This window comes from Nomascus leucogenys, chromosome 22a (assembly GCF_006542625.1).
Source record: "Nomascus leucogenys isolate Asia chromosome 22a, Asia_NLE_v1, whole genome shotgun sequence".
NCBI classification, from domain to species: domain Eukaryota; kingdom Metazoa; phylum Chordata; class Mammalia; order Primates; family Hylobatidae; genus Nomascus; species Nomascus leucogenys.
In genome coordinates, this window is record NC_044402.1 from 27,399,957 (window position 1) to 27,412,936 (window position 12,980).

The following is a 12,980-nucleotide window of genomic DNA, read 5'->3' on the forward strand; positions in this document are numbered from 1 at the left end:
TGGGTTCTCCCGGGCCCGGAACAAGAGGCCAATGGACTGTGGGGGATCCTCCTTTCCTCCCAACCTGCCATTGTTAGCATTACCTAGCAGGTGAGGTCCCGGCAGGATGCAGAGATGTCCACTGTCTGTGAACTGTGCCATCGCACAGACAGAAGCCCAGAGACAAGAGGCCCTGGCTCCAGACTCAGCTCTGCCACACCCAGCTGCTTCCTATCGAAAGTCACTGAACCTCCCAAAGACTTGTTTTCCTCACCTGCAAAAAAGGGATAAGAATTCCTACTTATCCTAGCTGCTGAAAGGATGTGGTGAGATAATTTTGATAGGCCGGGCGCAGTGGCTCGTATCTATAATCCCAGCATTTTGGGAGGCCGAGGCAGGTGGATCATCTGAGGTTAGGAGTTCAAGACCAGCCTGACTAACATGGAGCAACCCCGTCTCTACTAAAACTACAGAAAAATTAGCTGGGCGTGGTGGCACATGCCTGTAATCTCAGCTACTCGGGAGGCTGCGGCAGGAGAATCACTTGAACCCGGCAGGCAGAGGTTGCGGTGAGCCAAGATCGCGCTATTGCATTCCAGCCTGGGCAACAAGAGTGAAACTCCGTCTCAAAAAAAAGATAATTTTGATAAAGTGTTTTGCACAGTGCCTAGCATCTAAGAGCTCCACACGTGGCCAGGATTATCAGTACTTTCCTAATTTCTCTTTTTTCTGACCCCCATCTGTCCTTCAGTTCTCAGCAAAAACATCTCAGTGGGATGTTAAGTGTAGGAGAGTCATATAGGCTTTGGTTTTAGTTCTAGACTGGGCACCTCTCCATGTATCAGTTCCCTCTTCCATAACAAGGCAACGATAATAACATTAGCTCTTCTCCAAGACTCATTGTGAAAATTAAGTGAGGTGATACTTGTTAAGCCCTTACAGCAGGGCCTGCAGACAGTGAGTGCTCAACAAATTTTAGCTATCTTTGTCCCTGCCCCCACCCCGGCCCCATCATTCTAAATTAGGTCTCTCTAATTCTCAGTGCCCCCTAGTACTTTGCCTTCAGAACACTCATCATAATGTGTAATTATAGACGTACTTGTGTTGTCTACTGCTTGCCCTTCCACCTAAGCTTAAATTCCATCAGGGATAAACTAAACGTCTCTCTTGATGGTGGCTGTATTCCCAGCACCTGGTATAGTGCCTGCATATAATAGGTGTTTAATAAATATCTGCTGGATGAACAAATGAACGAAAAAGTGAATAGAATATTAGCACTGGCACAGTCATCACCCAGGTCCCTTCCAGCTCTGAGAGTCTCCGACTATTCTCTATTCTTTGACAGCTTTGGAAGAAAAATTTAAAATAAGCCCCAAAGTAGCTGTTTCACCAATCCCAGGGGGAAGACTCAGGATGGTTGCTGCTGACAGGCTCCTGAACACTCAAGTTGTGCGGAGATTTACTCTGATTTTTTTTTAAACCGAGAAGGGAGTCTGCCGAATTTCTAAGTTGGGATCATCCTCTCCTCCCTGAGGGCTTCCCACACACAAGGCACTAAGCAAGAGTCACTGCAGTGGGCAGCAGGGACCCAGGCCAGGCAAACCAGCTTTCTTTGTCAGCAATGGACAGTCAGGCCTGAGCAAAGGAGACCAAACCTCACAGAGCAACAGGTGACCATGGCAACCCATGTCCTCAGCCTGCGCTCCCTTCCAAGGAGAGAGGACTTCACAAGTGCATGGAACAAAGGAGACCCGGGGCTACCCCTAGAGAGCTCCACCTCACCTGGCCACAGAAGATGCTTGCTTATCATGCAGATTCCTGGGCCCCACCCCAGAACTTTTAAGTTAGGTCTATAGGTGAGGCCTGCGGACATAAGGTTTTGTAAAAACTCCCTAGGCATTTCAAGGCATATCGAAGTCTGAAAGCTGCCATTCTAATGAGAAGAAAACTGATCAATATACTATAAACATTGCCCAACTGGATATTACATGTGTGTGACCAATTACCTCCACACTTACCTAACTCTGCAAGAGATGCCAGCCTCCCAACACCTGCTTTGCAGGAGAGGCTGTTCCAAACTACCAGTTAGCAAGCCTGGTGGGATCACCTGGAAGCTTTAAAATACACCGAGGACACGGTCTTGCCCCTAAAGAGTCTAATTTAGTTGGTGTGAGGTGCAGCATGGGTTTGGAATTTTAATATGGTGATTTCAATATGCAGCAAAGTTTGAGAACTACAGCTCAAGCTTATACTCATCACCCAGCTCCAACCGCCACAAACACCCCAAAACAGGCTTTTCTCAACCAGAGGCTGGGCCTGAGTTGCCCTGGGCTGAGAAAGGAAGGGATGATAGAGTCTACACTGCAAGACCCTGGGATTTATGGGGCCCAGGATCTAGCCAGAGGGTCCATCCTGAGACCTCCATGTCTTTATTTCCTAAAAGTCATGGGAGACTTTCTGAGCCAGTATCTATGTCCTCAATGTGTATGGGACAATAGAACACAGCTGTAAAGAGGTCTCAACATCCTTTTACAGAAATTTATTCCAGCTCCACCATTTACCAACTCTGCGACCACAGGCAAAATAGTTAACCTCCCCAAGCTCCACTTTCCTCACCTGTACAATGGGAATGATTGCCTAACACTTATTCGCGGAATCCTCCCAAGTTCATGTGCAAAGCACTTAACTTAATGCAGCCGCAGCTCAGTCAATCTTAGCAAATGAGAAAATATCAAATGATTCTTTTTGTTACTACTGGATGCTTCATTTTTTTTCTTTTTTTCCCTTTAAAGGGGCTTGGGACTCCAGGTGGCTGTTCTTCCAACCTCAGATATTTTCAACTCCTCTAGGACCCCTTTGCTTGTGAAACTTTGCCAACTCTTTGACCTTGAACTTTTTACTTCTCTGAGCCTCAGTTTTCACATCTCCAAAGTAGGAATATAAAAGTGCCCTCCCCCGTGTTTATTTTAAAAACCAAGCCAGGTGCAGTGGCTCAAGCCTATAATCCCAGCACTTTGGGAGGCCAAGGTAGGTGGATCACCTTAGGTCAGGAGTTCGAGACCAACCTGACCAACATGGTGAACCCCTGTCTCTACTAAAAATGCAAAAAAATTAGCTGGGTGTCATGGCACGTGCCTATAATCCCAGCTTCTTGGGAGGCTGAGGCAGGAGAATCCCTTGAACCCAGGAGGCAAAGATTGCAGTGAGCCAAGATCGAGCCACTGCACTCCAACCTGGGTAACAAGAGCAGGACTCCGTCTAAAAAAAGAAAAAACAAAAACAAAAAAACAAAAAAAACAAAAAAAAACAACAAATATATGTCGCATGCTGAACACGAGACTGCGTACACAGTCTCTATAAACCAAAGATGCTGATGAAGGTGGAGAATAATTGTTCCTCCTTCTTTGAACTGGGGTTCAGCAAAGAGCCCTCTCCACCTGCCCTGGCACCCAAGAAATAGGAAAGGTGCCTCCTGAAGGCTCTGGGAGAGTTGGCAATTCCAAATTTGGAGCCAGGGGAAGAGGCGGCCCTAGTTCCCTTCCGACCCTCCTGGGGTGCCACTGGAGAATGCTGACTCCAGCTTGGGGCCCCTCTCATCCGCTCCCCATTTGCCTCACTCCATTTAGCTCTGGCAATCCAATTCCCTTTCCTCCACCCAGAAATCGATGTTTAATTAACACATTATTGGAAAAAATAAACACAGTTTTCAATGGGACTGCAATGAAGCTGACGCAGCTCAGCTTGGGGGCTGCAGACCATCCTCTCAGTCAGAAAACTTTTCTTCTCCTATTCCCTGCCTCTCCACCAAGAAAAAGTTCCTTCTTTCTCCCTGGATTCCTCCAGCTCAGGGCATCCTGCTCATTCCCTCCGTGCATCCTCCCTCCCTGTATCTAGGCAGCAGAACTGGCATCCCTTCCCACCCTTTATCCTGTGACACAGATGTAGGGGGATGTTGTCAGTGCACATGTCCCTGCTCCATGGGGGAAGGAGGTAACTCCTGAACATCCCGCCTTCACCAGTGAGGCTGTGCATGACCCCATCTCCTCCTTCTCTCCAGGCCAAAACCAGCACCCCTCCAGCTCAGGGGTCAGCAGGTGTCTTCCCCTGTGGGTGTGGGGTACAGGCAGGCCCAGAGGTGGATGATAAGGATGATGATCTCCAGAGTTCCTATCCAGACCTCAGGAGCTGATTGGAAGACCTCTGTCTAGAATATTTCCTCTTTTATCCCCAGTTTAGATGATCCAATTCCCAGCTCCTCTTCTCCATGATTCAGGATGGAGGGTGGTGCAGAGTCCTTGGATTCAGACTCAAGTGTGGACCCAGGATCTCAGTGTGTAATCCTAAAAAAGTGATTTAACCCCTCTGATCACCAGTTTCCTCAACAGATAAATGAGGACACTACCCACCTAAGTGAAACATAGCAGAGCATGATGCCCTCCCTGCTCAAAGCAGGTGGTGGATAATTGTCCTTTCACCGAAATCTCACGCCGAGGGCCAGTCCCTGCTGCAAGGGCCATGGAGAGTGTGGCTGGCCCATGCAGGTTTAGGGCCACAGAGCAAAGCAGAGACAATGGGCTTCAGGTTCTCTACCTTTTGCCCACCTATCACCATCCCAAATCACCTCAACTCCCTCCTCAGACAAGGTGCAGAAAGCAAGGAAGAAGGTAACAGGGACATCTTGGGAAACAGAGTTTCCTTAGTGCCATGCAAAAGACAACCAGCAGCACTAATCCTAAGCAGCAGTGCTACAACCAGCAGCCCCCTCCTCCTAAGCCTGAAATGCCTCTAACTGACAGCAGCACCTTCAGCAAGTCCCAAAGCTGTGAGTGAGCTGACTGCCTGGCAAATGGGCCAGCTCTTAGAATCAAGTTTCCAGACTTGGGGAACCAGAGGACAGGCCCATGGAGGTGGTACGGCACAGTGGTTAAGACCAAAGGCTTCAGAGCAGAGCCAGGCCCTTTGGGTTTGAATCATGATGTCATCACTTCCTACCTGAGTGGCCTTGGACATGTTACTTAACCTCCTTAGGCCTCAGTTACTTTATTTGTAAGACAGAGATGATAATAGTACCCACTTCACAGGATTGTTGGAGGATTATGTAAGATAATGCATGTCAAGTGCTTAGCATAGTATCTGGCCCATAATCAGGTCTCAAATGTTAGCCAGTAGAAGAAGCTTTAATAAAAGTAGTTGGGTTTACAGCCATACCACCCTGAACATGCCCAATCTCATCTCATCTCGGAAGCTAAGCAGGGTCGGGCCTGGTTAGTACTTGGATGGGAGTAAGAGTAGTTGGGAAAGAAGTAGTAGTCATGCTAGTAGTAGGAATACTCAGAAGATCCAGGTTTTTATCCTTTAGAAAGTGGGGGCAAGTGAAAGTAGAGCTGGGGAAAGACTGCACTCTCAGTCACCTTCCTGACCTAAAATTGGATTTCCCTCTCTAGTATGCCCCCTTCCTCTCTCTATTCCTTTAAGAGAAGGTGTGTGATGTCGTCTTAAAGAAGGATAGCCATATATTTTATCATCCAAACTAGGACACTTTTGAGAGTTACTAATTACACTAGGACAAAGGTCTAAACAGGCACTGTCTCCCCAAACCAGGGCGTCTGGTTACACCATCTCAAGGTCATGCAGAAATGCATTCATGCTCTGCTTCAAGGTCTTGGCTAAAGATAAGACTTCCCTGCTTCTCAGAATCCACTTTTCTCTGGCCCCACCCCACCCCTGAGAAAAAGAAAAAAAACACATTCATACTCGTCTAGAATGTCTAATCCTTCTCCCATTCAAGGTCAAGGCCAACCCTAGAGTGGAACAGAGAGACTGGTAGAAGGCCTTCACCCACATTGTATGACATCATGCCCCCCAACCAGCCTCTGGAAACACAAATGAAGCACACTGTCTTCATGAATCCAACGTCTGGATTCATGCCTCCCTTCTTGAGAAAGAAGGCTAGGCCAGACTAGGAGAAGCGACAGGCTCCCAGGGTCGTCAGCATCCAGATACCAGCTGCTTGGATCTCTGAATGGAGCCTCTGCTGGACCTGAAAGTACCCTTGATGGGCAGGGCTACATGGGATTGAGAACCTTGAGCACCCCACTGGAATGGGGGTCCTCATCCATTCCAGTTTCTCCTCCCCCAGGAAGGTCAGAAGACAACCTTAACCAGCACTCAGTTGGAATATAGCCCACCAGTCTTCTTCGAGCCATGAAACCCTGACCTCTAGTTCTGCAAGCGTGCCTTCCTTAGAGACACACCTACCACCCACCTGCCCCACCAAGACCTCATTCCCCTCTGAAGAAGGAGAACTAAGAGGGCACCCCAGGCAGCCCCCATAGCAGCAGCTGCAATGCCCTTGGAAAGGGCCCACAGCCCACGAGGTGGCATGATGGAGTAGAAAGAGCCCTACCCTGGCAGCCAGGAAACCTTGATTCTAGTTTTGTCTCTGCATCAAACGTGGTGCATAACTTTGGAAAAGCCATGTAGTCTCTCTGGGCCTCCATCTTGTCATTTGTACTTGAGGGCACTGAATAAGATGACGGATGATTCATCTGCCTTTTTCCTCTAACACTATAACATAAGGGTCCCATGCTTGGGCTCTGGCATAAGACACATCTGAATTCAAATCCTCGATCTGTCATTTTATTAGGTAACTTTAAGTCTCAGTCTCCTCACGTAATAATAGTATACAGCATTGAGTTGTTTGGAGAATTAAATGAGACACTGAGTGTAAAAAAAAAAAAACTTGGAAGAGAACTTTGTAAATAGTAACTACTGCAGAAATGATAGCTATATCACGACTATTACTACTACTACCACTACTACTACTACTATGATGATGATGAGAATGGTGATTACTAATATTAGAAGGATCTCAAAGGAGGCAGAGTCATCTGAGCCAGGGATAAAGAAGCCCTTTCTACTAAACTCTACTGAAGTTCAGCATGTTGCAATTCCTCCAGCAGATCTAGACATTCAGGCAGGGCTAAGATAACCAGAGGCAAAGTCCACCCTTCCCAGAAGACAGGCCCCAAGTGCTAGAGAAGAAAACTCCAACACTAAACCCATGTGGTTCTTTCCTCCAATCGACAAACATTTGTTGAGCACCTACTATGTGTCAGGAAATGTCCTACGCACTGGGAACACCACAATGAACACAAAGTCCTTGACCTCTCAGAGCTTGCATTCTAGAGGGGTAAAGAGACAAGATCCATCTTAAATGTTTCAATATATCATAGTATAATATAATATTAAATGATGATTAACCAATTAAAATTAAAGACAGTGTCATGGGCTGGAAAGCAGCCAGGGGGTTAGGGTAAGGAGACTATTTTAGAAAGCTGGTCAGGAAAGGTCTCTCTGAGGAGTATAATTTGAGGAACAACCTGCAGGAAACGGCTGGGAGTAGGCCCCATGCATAGTCCCTGCCCCGAGCCCAGCATGGCCACCTGTGGCTGGCCCAGCCACAGCACCGCACTTGCTTCATCCTCAGAGCAACAGAGCTGGCCCTCAAGCCTCAGAGCTGCAGCGCAACCGTTCTTCCCCCAGCAGGTCCCGGACCACAGCAGGAACAGACACACGGGCCGGCACATTTCTAGGCAGTGAGGTTTTAGAAGGAATGCTTCTTCTTTTGCAAGTCTCCCATCCACACCTGAGGGGTCATGTAAGGAGAACACGGCCGGGGGATACGAAGAGCAATCTATTCTCTGCATTGGGCACAATAATTTGCCCCCAAGGCGTCCTACTCCCCATTTATCCCCTTTCTCTGGCAATGACGTAACCCTGTCTCCCTAACTCCTCAGGGTCAGCCCCAAGAAGGGAGAGGGACGCTGGAAAGGTAAGACAATCAGCATTTTGCTCTGAGGATTTTGTTTTTCTTTTAGGCAAAATGTTTTCCAATTTCACTTATAATTGCTAATAAAGAGGGACACACCTTCAGCTGAAGATGGGAAAATGGCGTCCGGTAGTTAAGGCAGCCAGAGCCCAGGAGAAAACAGGGGCTGGGCTACTCTCACCGCCAAGGGTGATTTCAGCTCCTTTGGGCTGCAGCCTCCAACAAGGCCGAGCCGCCCAAGAGGTGGCTGACGCCAGGGGAGAAGGACCATCCTCCCGAGCTCAGCCCCAGGCTCTGGCAAGGCAGCAGGGAAAACCCTCAATTTCGCCCACCTCATCCCCTTCTCCTCCTTCAATCTGTATCCGCCCACCAGTCATCCATGAGCCACCCACCCACGGGTTCGCTTCGTGGACGTGGGGATCTCATTTGCGGCTTCCTGCTGGAGGCAGGAGCAGTTTCTTCCCCTCTACCCTCCTCTCAACTACCTTGAGGACTCTTCCCCACTGACCACCCCTGCTTCTTGCCTTCCACCCCTGTCACTAGCACACCTGTCCAGAGCCACCGTATGAGGCTGGATACGCACATATCCAACAAACACAGCCACACCACACAAAGAGGCAGGCAGCTTCCTGCTTGAACCACACACACAGTGTTGACAATCCTATGTTGTCCAATTGGAGGCACGCCGGTGCTTGACAAAACACAAACACCCTTCCAGTCCCCACCCGTAAACCAACACAAAGGGCACCAAGAATTTCAAGACCCGGCATCATCTGTAGAGAGGAGAGCTGGGTCGGACAAAGACATTGTTCCATCCTCCCAACTAACCATCACAACTCTCTGGGATATTCTGCAGTGCCCTCTGGTTCGACACAGCCCACTGATCAGAGCTGTGCGTGTTGGTGTGTGTGAGAGCATACACATGTGTACAGGGGAGGGGGCTGTGGCTCTACTGTCCAGGCATCAAATCTCCCCGGAGGTAACCCAGTCAGACTCTGCCTCCCCCACATAACCTTCCTCCAATGTACCGCAAACATATATTTCATGGATGGTTAAATTGGATCATTATCACTGGGTGCTTATTTGGTCAAAAAAAATTATTAATGTCATCTACCCCCATTCCAATCCCCTGCTTGTGAGGTCCCCTCCCACAAAGACTCTCCAACATGCTAATCCCATGAACTGCGACACACGACAGCTTTAGGGAAAGAAGAATGGCGAGAAGAAAGAAGACCGCGGTTGCGGAGAGGAAAAGAGGCTCTAACGTGACCGCAGTCCCCATGCAAAGATGGGGGGAAGGAGCCATGGTGGAGGTAGAGTGGGGAAAGAGGTTAAGGGAAATGAAACCAAGCAAAATTAAGCCCTCGGCGCCTGTGTATGTGACAGAGAGTGTGTGTGCAAGAGCGTATGCCAGTGTGTGTGTGGATGTGCCGACTTTGCCCTCCTATCAGAAGGCTGCATCCGTGTGGCATGTAGGAAAGGCCATCGCACCACTGTTGTGTTGCAAAAAAAAAAAAAAAAAGCAAGGAAAAAGGGAAAAAAGAGCCGCAGAGCCATCAGAATCAGAATTTTTTTCATGAAGATGGAAAGGGCTGGAGGAAGGGGGGAGGGGTGTGCCTAGGGTTGGGGGGAGCAGTGTGTGGAAATAGAAGGCAAGATCATGGCAGAATTGGGGGAGGATGGAGGGGGAAATTGGTGGTGGGGTAAAAAATTTCACACACACACAGAGACACAAACACACACAATACCCAGACGCCAACCCGACCGCTCCACCGTTCATCCAAGACTGACAACCTGTCCCCCATCTCTCCGCTGCCTCTCCATGCCCCCAAAGCTGGTGCCGATGGATTTCTGTATCTCAGTTTTGCAGCAGTGGGCTAATTACAACCAAGCCCCCTCACCAAATTAACCCCTCCCTTCCCTCTCTCTTTTTTTTCTCTAAAAGGCCAATTGAAGAATAATGTGTTTTTATAGATAATGGATTTTTTTTCCAGGAGCAAGAGAAAGGGGGGTGCAGAATAGAAATTCTGCAAACCGGTGACTTCCAACCTTACCTCCGTCTCCCCCCATGTCCCCGTTTGCTGTAGCATCTCATCTACTGTTCTCCCACCATTCCCTCATCCCCTACCACCCAAAAGCAAAGACCTTCCTACCATGCACATCGACAAACACACCAACCGCCACCCAATCTCAGTAGCCGATCTCAAAACCCCAAGCATCAGTCCACCTCAATACATCCTTTCCCTTATATAAGCAGCAAATCATCAACATAGTCAGGAGAAACGCAGCACCAAAATGAAATCAACAAAAACGGAGGCCAGAGCCCCGTCAAATCCCCAATAATTAATAATAGGGAACTACCAGAGAAGCAAAGACGTAGTTGTCTCTCAAAATCTAGAATCCCTTTAATTTCTGCCCCCTCCTCTTCTCAAGAAGCAATTTTTTTAAATTATTATTTCACTAGAAAGTGCCGGAAAGCTCCAGAAAAGGGCATTCGCACAGTCTGGTTGTTTTTAAAAAATAAACCCAGCCCTGTTGCTCACTTTAATAGCGAACTTCCAGTGTCCAGCCTTTTCCCCCCCTTCCAGAAGGAAGACTGACTCGCAGGATGAACCCCAGGCTGCAGAAAATGGGCCAAGAGCCCTTACTCCACTCCCCAACAACAACAAAAAATCAAACAATAGGAATATCTGCACAACCAGCACCCGTCTGAAATATCGTTTGCCCCATATGACTTAGGCAGATTAAGCCCGAAGATTAAAAAATAAATACCAGCCTTGCCTCCTCTCACTCCCCTCCATCCTTCCGCCACATACCCAGTAGCCCTTAGGTAAACTTGCCCATCATAACCAGCGGGACCATTTTAACTTGAAAGGCGACGCAGAAGCCCTTGAACGATGAGGGAAGGCTCTACCCAGAACGGCAAATTAATAAAGAGCCAGTTCTCCAGGCTCCCCAGACTAACCTCCAGGTGCCCCCAGATAGACTATCCTGGGTACCAAGTCACCCAGCGTGCTGGGAGTTCAAATTTCCATTGGAACCTTCATCACAAAGGCAAACGGTCATCTGACCCCCAAAACTACACTGTCCTCCAGGTGTGACAAGGAGTGCCCCCTCTCCCTCCCAGGGCCGTCCACAGGACCCCGCAGAGAGGAAGAAAGAAGAATGTTGGGGTGGCTTGTAGTGGTAAAAGAAAAACTATCTCCCCAAAGCGGGAACCGAAGGAAGCGGGGAGAAGACAGCTCTTGTCCTACCAGCTCTCTTATTTGCCCTGACTCTGTCTTGCTCCATCCTAAGCTAGCTCTCAATGATCTCTGACCTTTGCATTAAAAAAAAAAGTATTAAAAATAAAGATCAGAGAAGAGGAATCCTACTTTACCTAAACCCCAATAATGGTTAGCAAAAATAAGATGTTCTCATTGCATGATGATATTTCTACATCCAAATTAAAACAGGCAGACATTTAATGGAGGAAGGGAAAATTTTATTTTTTTTAACAAGTAATCACAGGGTAAGTCACCTGCAAAGCAGCGAGCCCTTAGGTTGGTATTACATCACTGGCCTAAGAAGGGATGGGGGTGGGGGGGACACATTTTTTTCCTTGTCATCAGGATGATGTTTCTAAAGCAGTTAAGTTTTGTGGTTAAAAAAGAGAGAGGGAAAGAGCTGAAACTCTGGGTACAGCACAATGCCTGGAAAAAACAATACATCGAACCAGGCTTTAAGGTCACTGAGAGCTTGCAAAACCCACAGTGCTTGAACAGAGTGGAAGTTTTCAGGCAAGCCTGCTACTAAATCATTAATATAAACAAATGGAAGGCAGTGGAGGAAGATTCCCTTGTAACCGATCCAAACAGGAGCACACACCCGCACACACACACACACACTCACACACACACTCCCTTTTCACCTTCTCCAAGTATGCCCACCTTCACAAGACAGGAGTCCAACCTGAATTTTTAGACTATAGAACCACCTCCTCACACCCCCTCAAAAAAAAAAAAAAAGCACACACACACTCACATACACCTCAATTCCTCAACAGCTAGGGAAATCCCTGTCTCAATTCAATTTTGTTTTCTTGTGATCCTCAGAGCGTCCCTTCTGTTTCTCGTTTTAACCAGCCCAAATAAATAAATGAATAAATGAGTGGGGGAAGTGGCTACAAAATGTCAAGAAAGAGTATCTGCCCAAAATGAAGTGATGAGCACACATCATTTCGGACTAACAAGTCAAGCAAATAGGAGAAAGACTCAAAAAAAAAAAAAAAAAGAAGAAGATAAAAATCTAAAACATTCTCTGACTTTTCCAACATCTGGAGGAAAAGGACCCAACTTCCAGGAGAAACTGAAGGAAAAGAAAGGCAGTTGAAAAGCCATTTCCACAGTCAGCCAAGGCTCATGGATACAGCATTCAAAAAAAAAAAAAAATCTAGGTTGGTTGCTCCCAACTGAAAACTTCTACCCTCTCAGGAGCAACCTCTTCCCAGAACGGACAAGAACCTTGAGTTGTTTCATACCCTAACTGCCTTCCTTTCCCCACAAACCTTACCTTTCCAGTTGAACAGAAGATTTGGGATCTGTCTGTATGTCTGTTTGACGTTTAATCAACTGAGTTTGCTGGGTATGTTTCCTCTTTGGGGAGGTTCAAATTCCAGAATCTTTCTCTCTCCTTTTCTTTTCCTCAATCTCTGGGAGGGAGTGGCAGGGTAGAAGGGAGGGGTTGTTGGAGGTGCGAAAAGCAGGTCCTTGGTGGCTGGAGATGCCGAGGCTGAGAGAGGGGAGGACAGGTTGCCTCTCCCTCTCAGTGAGTTGCATGCAAGAGGCGATGTGTAGGGCTGAGCGCTGAGCCTGAGACTGCCGGAGGAGCCCAGGAATTTCACGCACTCCAGAGCCGGCCCCTCCCTCTCCCACACAGACCCCAGCATTTAAAGAGACAGTCAGGCCGCCTGGCTCAGGGCTTCACCTTCTCCCTGACTGTTTTGCAAACAGCTGAGAAGATATCACCAGGGAGGGGCAGGCTGCAGCCCCCACAACTGAGAGGCAGTGTCTGAGCTCAGTTCTCCCCTTACTCCAGCCTGAGGGGAGTTCTTCCCTAGAACCAGAGCAGGAATTAATATAAAGACAAAATTCTCATTTACAGCTTCAGTAACCAAACCACTTCTCCACTG

The 12,980-nt window shown here is 47.9% G+C and overlaps 1 protein-coding gene across 28 annotated transcripts in view; it reads right to left on the bottom strand.

Moving 5' to 3' along the window:
* NRXN3 (neurexin 3) overlaps positions 1 to 12,668 on the bottom strand; it is a 1,697,203-nt gene extending 1,684,535 nt beyond the window's left edge. For 27 of the 28 annotated variants that reach the window (XM_030804215.1, XM_030804199.1, XM_030804204.1 and 24 more), the window contains exon 1: positions 12,362 to 12,668. The gene's annotated coding sequence lies outside the window, so the exon portion shown is untranslated. Of the gene's footprint in view, positions 1 to 10,626; positions 10,705 to 12,361 lie in introns of those variants that run through there. The other variant, XM_030804188.1, reaches the window with a different exon arrangement.
* Between the last annotated feature and the right edge of the window lie 312 nt (positions 12,669 to 12,980).